General features: G+C 39.5%; 1 long non-coding RNA gene across 1 annotated transcript; it reads right to left on the bottom strand.

Moving 5' to 3' along the window:
* Positions 1–586: 586 nt before the first annotated feature.
* On the bottom strand, positions 587–3,251 carry LOC107837824 (uncharacterized). The gene is made up of 3 exons (XR_001663869.1): positions 3,025–3,251; positions 971–1,020; positions 587–867 (listed from the first exon to the last, which is right to left on the bottom strand). It is a non-coding gene; the product is annotated as an uncharacterized LOC107837824 (long non-coding RNA).
* Between the last annotated feature and the right edge of the window lie 4,287 nt (positions 3,252–7,538).

Below are 7,538 nucleotides of genomic sequence, written 5' to 3' on the forward strand. Positions count from 1 at the left end.
TTTCATCCATCCATTTTCCGGGATCAGGTTGGGGGGGTAGCAGCTTACGAAGAGAAGCTCAGACTTCCCTCTCACCAGCCACTTGTTCCAAGTCATCCAGGGGAATCCCAAGGCGTTCCCAGGCCAGCCGAGAGACATAGTCCCTCCAGCATGTCCTGGGAGGGGGCCCCGGCGGTCCGATCCTCGGTTGCAGAAGCTGGCTCTTGGGACGTGGAATGTCACCTCTCTGGTGGGGAAGGAGCCAGAGCTAATGTGTGAGGTTGAGAGGTTCCGGCTAGAAATAGTCAGTCTCACCTTGACGCATGGCTCTGGTTCTGGAATCAGTCTCCTCCAAGCATCACAAATTTGGAACAAACTTCCAGAAAACTGTAAAACAGCTGAAACACTAAGTGCCTTTAAATCTCAACTTAAAACCCACCTGTTTAGAGTTGCTTATGGCTAAATTATGTCTTAGATGTTTTTATCTTTACTTTTTGCCTCTCAATAGCAATGTAATAAAGTGAAGTTTTTTTTACTTTCACACATCACAGCCCAATGTGAGACAGATCCTGTCCCAAAGTGATGCAAGTATTCAGTTTGTTGGGCTCTTAAAAACGTTTTTTTCCCATGATATTTGAATATCATTGTTTGGTGTAGCATTTTCAATAAAATATGTAAAAAACAAATCAGTTCTACAAAGTTTTTATTTTGTATTTTTAGTTCTGGTGTTTATCCACCCTGCCTTCATGTTCTCCAGCTGTCTGGCCTACAGTTGAACTTCCCACTCTGGAGACAAGGCTGCAACGATTACATCAGTCCCTGGAGCAGAGCCAGAAAAATGGCCCCTTTTCTCATTTCCATTATCAAATTTGACCTTCCTCATCCTCCCTGACCCGACAAAAACAGCGTTTAAGGCACACTTATTAAACACAATCTAGTGAAGTTATTAAAACAAGCCAGCTTACTGAGAGACCTGCCACAATTCAATTACCTGTGTAGCTGGAGGGAGAAGCAGCTCAGTGCAGGTGATGATTCCTCTATCTTTATAGAGCGAGAAAAACGGCGTAGTTAGCTTGGCTTCAATTAACACAATGGTGCTGTGTTAGTAATGAGCTGGCCAGTGATTGGCTGGGAGGAGGGTTGGAGGTTAGCAGCTCGCTGCTGTCAGTGCTGAGGGCAGTGTCTGGACCAAAGTGAGCTCATAGTTTGTCACTCAATTTCTTGGCAGTTCCTGGATTGTATCTTTTCCATTAGCACCTGAATCATAGATATGACTCTGTCATTACGGTGAAATGGCCGGGCTGGAGACAAGTTTTGCATTTTCTCTTTGAAAATTCCTTGTTATGAATTACTGTCATTCAATTATGATAGAGCATTTACTGCTTGATCACTTTAGTCTATTCTTTATTTGGGTTTTGGTTGCTTATCTTGTCTTTGTATGCCTGTTAGGCTTTAATTATAAAGACCAGAAAATGACTTTGGTGTCCATTCCTGCTGATATATTTTGAGATGTTTACAGGACATCCTTTTGAATTTTCAGACAGACCATCTGGAAGCTAAAACATGGAGCAGCATAGACTAGAAAAGAATAGAACTTTATTTTTCCTCTTACTCTGGGAATAACTCATATTGGCAAGTTTCTATAAACCCTTGTGGGGTCCAACTGACCCCACACACATAAAACTTGTATCATTTGCCACAGTCCTGCACTTTTGCCTCAGTCATCGCACGCACAAGAGTTAAATGTACATTTAAAAAAAAAAATTGCTTAAGAGCATAATTTTTGTGAAAATGTTAACATTGTTTTGATTATTTTCATTGTTCTGGAAATAACATTTACTTGTGAGTAAATGTTAGTTTGTAGAGCAACATCTCACGAGCTAACCACCATTTAGTCTGCAGTCTGTAAAGCTTCAGTCTTCTTTTAAAGTGACCCTCACAGCCTTTGGTAACAGACATATTTTCTGTGTAAAACTTGTTTGCTGGGCGAAAAAACATTTTTGTAACAAATAAAATTTCTCAATACTGCGAACACAGGTTTTCTTAAACGTATATGTTACCTAAACCTAATTAGATCCCAAAGGACCCGGTCTTGTTTCCTCCCAGATATCCAAGATGTCATGAATTTGACACACCATAACAATTCCAAATATTTCTAAGGGATTGAACGTCTGTAGATAAATCTTAGTCGTTCCAGAGAATACCTGAAGCAATGTGAGAAACTGAGGCATTCGAAACACCCTGTTATCTGTTTCCCATGTTTTCCCCATGATTCCCATAAACCATGATTTAATTTGGCCTTTGTCTAATCCATCAGATTAAGCAGGTTAAGTGTTGAATGAGCATCAGTCATATTGGAAAGTGTTTTATAAGACCTTTGAAATAATGGGTATCAATTGTGAAAAGAAGAACTCTGTCAACTGGAGTTGTATCAGAGTGTATGGTAGTGTTATTATAAGTCAAAACTAAAATACATATCAGTGTGAAGAGTTCTTCTGAAACTTGCTGAAATGTAAGCCAAAGTAATTTGCATGAAAAATTTTCCCTTCCAGCAAGACAATTTTTCCATGTTAATCAGTAAAAGAGACTTCGGTTACGGAACATTACAAAATTACCAATATGTAACTTCTTACAAATGGGTTTCAAAAGGCTGCACTTCTGTACAATAAGCTAAAGAGTGAGACAAAAGTATTACTGGGGAAGTGTGTGTGTCTGCAAGATATTACCAGAGGGCACACACAAGTCATATGTTGGTTGTGCAGACCTACACCAACACAACCACATCCCCAACTCAAGGCAAACTCATGGTGTACCAAACCAGCACAACGCACCGGACCCTCACGAATACCAGCCACAGAAACCACAACGCCACACCTGACAAGGTGTGGGCCGTCACTGCCTGGCCCACATTAATATCCCACTATAGCGCAAAAAACAGTACTTCTGACCCACACAAGGCACAACGGGCACATACTGTACATATATGCTATACATCTTATCTGTTACAGATGACATGAAATAATAAAAAACGAAAACTAAGCTGACCTGTTTGAAGTGGACTCTCCTGCCACCTCCCAGACTCCAGCCCTGTGTTTGTCACATCCAGAGCAGAAGGTGAAGTGACATTTGATTCATTTTCTACTCATTTTGGAAAACATTTTGACGAGGTCTAGCTGCTTTAAAGTCAGTTTACTCATGTTTAGTTAGCTTCACTGCACAGTTACATTTAGTTTTTAGGAAAAAAATCAGCAGGCAAATAAATAAAAACAAACTAATCAGTTACCATTTTTGCTTTGGATGTACATGCACCCACAGGCACATAGACGATGTTCTTACACAAAAGGCAATTTTATTTTTCTTTCTTTTTAATAGTAAAGGGGAGAAAAACAAAGTATTTTTAAAAAAAGAACTAAAAACAATTATAGAACAGTGCTGCCTGTGTTTGTTAATTTTTTCTTTTCAAAGTAAGTGAGTGCATTTTACTTTCAGGTCTGCTCAACAGTCCAGACATTACAATGGAACCAGAGAAAGTAGTTCCAGTGGTGAGAACAGAACTGGTGTCGAGCTAGCAGTAGAACCAGTTTAGCACTGAAACCAGCGTAGTAAAAAAACAAAAAAAAAAAACTATTCCCCCATCCAGAGAAACACACAAGGAGTCCCATCCCCTCAGGTAACATCTTGTGCAAACATACTGCTGATTAAAAACAGGCCTGCAAGCATGGCTGCTGCCAGGAGGAACAGGACAAACAGAGCCTGTGCATCAGGAGGCTGGATCCTGAACGCAGTGGAAGAGCACAGCCAAAGCTTCCTGACATGTTTGTGCCTTGGTTCAGAGCACCTCAGAGCTGCACAGACTCCGACAATGGCACTTCTGATGTGCAGTCTTAGATTCCTGATAATTCGTCATGTTTTGAAATGTCTATTTTTCTGCTGCCTTCACCTCAGAACAAAGAAGGTGAACGGAATTTTGTTTGTGGAGTCCAAAGCATAAAACACCATTCAGTGTTGACTGTACAAATTCCAATAACAACATTCTTCAAAAAATAGTTCAAAAATATTTTAGCAACAAATAATAATTAAAAGAAAGAGTTGTTTTGTTGTTCTCAAGGCTGTGAGCACAACAAGCTTCCCTCCACTTATATTTCATTAAGGTGGAAGCAGAACGTCAGTCTGAGCTCAAACTCTGCAGCACCACGCATCCTGCCTGATCCACTCAGAGGTGGACAGTCTTGTATGAGGGGCCGTTTAGGACAAAAACTATGTTTTGTCTCTCACACACTACTAAAACCTCACACACACACACACACAAAATATTAAAATTGCACATATATACTACTAAAATGTCACACACATATACAATTTTTCTCTCACATGCATACACAAAATACAAAAATTGCGCATATACACAAGTAAAATATCACACACAATTTTTCTCACACACATACATAAGACTAAGATTGCACATATAAACTAATAAAATATAGACTAATTTTTTTGTATGCAAGAGACTCAGTTTTGTATGTGTGAGAGTTGTCACGGAAGAGGCGGGGCATAATTTGGAGATCAGATCGCGCATGCGTTGATACTACAGTGACGTTAGCTTCAAATCGGCTATTGGAGCTCCACGGTGCAAGCGGCGTTTAGCTCAAGGTTAATCAGATTTATGTACGCTAACTTCGGCCAGCCGTTCTCTACTGCTCCCTCCTCAAGCGCTTGGAGGAATTATTCCGGTTCTAAGACAGCTTACTCTGGCTCTAATGCCGGTTATAAGGGCACTTTTGTCCTAAACGGCCCCTCATAGTCTTGGGTTTCTGTTCACATGAGCCATGAAAACGTATCCTTGCTTCCTTAATAACACATTCAAGTCAAGTCAAAGTTTATTTATGTAGCACATTTACAACAACTTCGATTAACCAAAGTGCTTCACAATAACATCACAGGTAGAGAAATTATGAAACAGAAAATAAATTTAAGCTTGGTAAAAAACAATAGGACAATTAAAAAATTGGCAGAAAATAACAAAAACTAATAAAAAAAAACAAGACATACTTAATTTCAGCTGCAGCGATTCTCCCCCAATACTCAATAATCTGGAAACTATTGTACATGTGTGACCACTTAAGCTGAAATACATATGTAATAATGCCAGTATAGTCCATGTCTAATGACTGAGTCAATTATGCATTGTTTTCTGTCCTGGCAATTTGAATAAATAATACAATGCTATTTGGTATATTGCTTCCTCCAAGATCAGGACCGAAAGCTTCAGTTACAAATTTAGGTTTCAGCCAATATATCAAACCTATTTATGCTTAGAGCTACTAGAACAGCTTTGAAAATCATTGTAGATATGAAAACACAAAATAGACTGAAAAGTGTTCAACACAGAGACAGAAAGGTCAAAAAACCACACACACCCTCACACCTGAAGACTGTAGAAGGAAACCAGAGTCTCCAGAGTGAACACATGAATGAGAACATGGAGAACATACAAAGGTAAAGGTAATTTTATTTATATAGCACATTTTCAGCAACAAGGTAATACAAAGTGCTCCATGTAGGAAGACCTCAGACTGGGAATCAAATCCAGGACCTTCTTGCTGTAAGGCAACAAGTAACAAACATTCCACTGTGTTAAATCCTCACCAACATCCTCCGTTCTTTCTTTTCCAGATACCATGAAAAGTAAAATAAGATTTTCCAGCTGATTACTATTTCCTCTCTGCCAAGTAGGTAAGGCGTTCCTCTCCATTAAATGCAGGGACTCAACAATATGCTATGCGGTTAAATGGTTGAACAGGCAGTTAAAGGGACACACAATGACACAACGTTTTCTTAGAATGTCACCATAATTTCCATCAACATTCATGATTAATTCGAAGCAGCATTTAAAATAACAGCAAATTTCAGTTTTGATCATGATACACAGAAACAGCATGGTTTTCCAGTTCATCTGGATTGTTTGACACAGTGCAGTGTAAAAGCACTGAGGAGTTACAACCAAAATGTTGAAACTTTGGTTCCCAATCAAACTGAGTCTACCGGATTATCATGTGTGAGAACACCTTCAATGTCCTTCTTTCTATGATGTAATTGACCCTGTAAATGTTGTGTTTAACCCTGTCTCTCTCTCCTAAACAAAGCTCCTGGCTGAGCTTTTCTGGTCTCATAAATGATTGTTTATGAGACCATAAACGATCCCAAGATGCCAAATCTGTGTAAAATCACTGCCTAAGTGACAAGAAACGTTTGGAGATGCACTTGAGCCAACTTTGGAAAGGAATAGCTCCCTTTAAACAGAAAAAAAAATCTACAGCACAAATCTGGTTCAGCCAACTAATAACCTAAATATATACAAGTTGTATTTGCTCATTTCAAATTAACTTTAAATTTAAATTTTGCATAAAAGCAAACAACAAATAATTTATTTTCGTATAATTCAAAATTGATCCAAGCAGCATTGGGTTAATATTAATTAGTAAATGAGTAAATAAAATCTGTCATTATTTGTAGCTCAAAGTGTGCTACATTGCAGCAATATTTTGTAAAGATAAAACCCACAATAAAATATATTTGCAGTGAAATTGAAATGTATGAAAACAGTGTTGAACCTAACTTGTTATGCTGCAGATGAAACTGTTAAACAGCTGGGCAGTATGTTTTTATCCATAATATTTCTAAACTCTTCAAAGAAAACTGTTATCTGTCTGTCTACCTTTAATGTCCACTTGTTCCATGCCTCCCTTCCCTCGGCTTAGTTGTTTTCCATATTTGCTCTGTCTGTCTGTCTGTATGTCAGATTATCAGCAGTCCTCATTTAGCACATCCACTGAGCCAGACATACTATCTTTGCTTTCACGCCCTTTTGTCAGGTCACAGCTCAAGAAAATCACCTTTGGCCAATACCCTTCCAACGCCCACTTTTGTCAGCAGTACAAAGTTGATTTTATTTCCCCAACATCCCACTGATCTCTTTCAAAATCAACCCTGGATAGAAGAGGGAGGGGACACAGAGGTGTCAGCCAGCCAGTCGAACAACCAGGCAGCCAGTTCACCAGCCAAACAAGGTTTTTTTTTTCTTTGGTTGTCTGTAATGCCCATCTGCTGGAAGCAGCATTATATGCAATATCCAATTCAATCCCTTCCCTCAACCTTCCCGAAAGCTTTCAGCCACATTTTAGCACACAAAAGCTGCTGCTCCATCCTTTGTAGCCTGAGCTCCTTTTAAGAAGGTGAAGGTGTAGAGGTGAATCAATAGTGTCCTGGCTCTCAATCTCTCTGGCCTGCTACAGAGGGATTTTTGGTTGGGAGGGAGAAGGAGGGAAGTGGAAGGAGGTGGGATGTTTTTGTCATTCATAAGCTTTGCTGACAAATCCTTGACATCATTTGGAGGATTGTATCGATAAGTTGTTCCCTGGGCTGTGGAAGACAAATCAAAATGATTTGCTGAGCATTTTGTTGTGGTATGGAGGGGGGTGACTGTAGTGGGAGCAGGAGGGTGGGTCACTACAGGTTTGCTGTGGGTGAAAGATTGATGGTGTCCAGAACAAAGATGATGC

This window comes from Poecilia formosa, unplaced genomic scaffold, assembly GCF_000485575.1.
Source record: "Poecilia formosa unplaced genomic scaffold, Poecilia_formosa-5.1.2 Scaffold179, whole genome shotgun sequence".
In the NCBI taxonomy this organism is placed as follows: Eukaryota; Metazoa; Chordata; class Actinopteri; order Cyprinodontiformes; family Poeciliidae; genus Poecilia; species Poecilia formosa.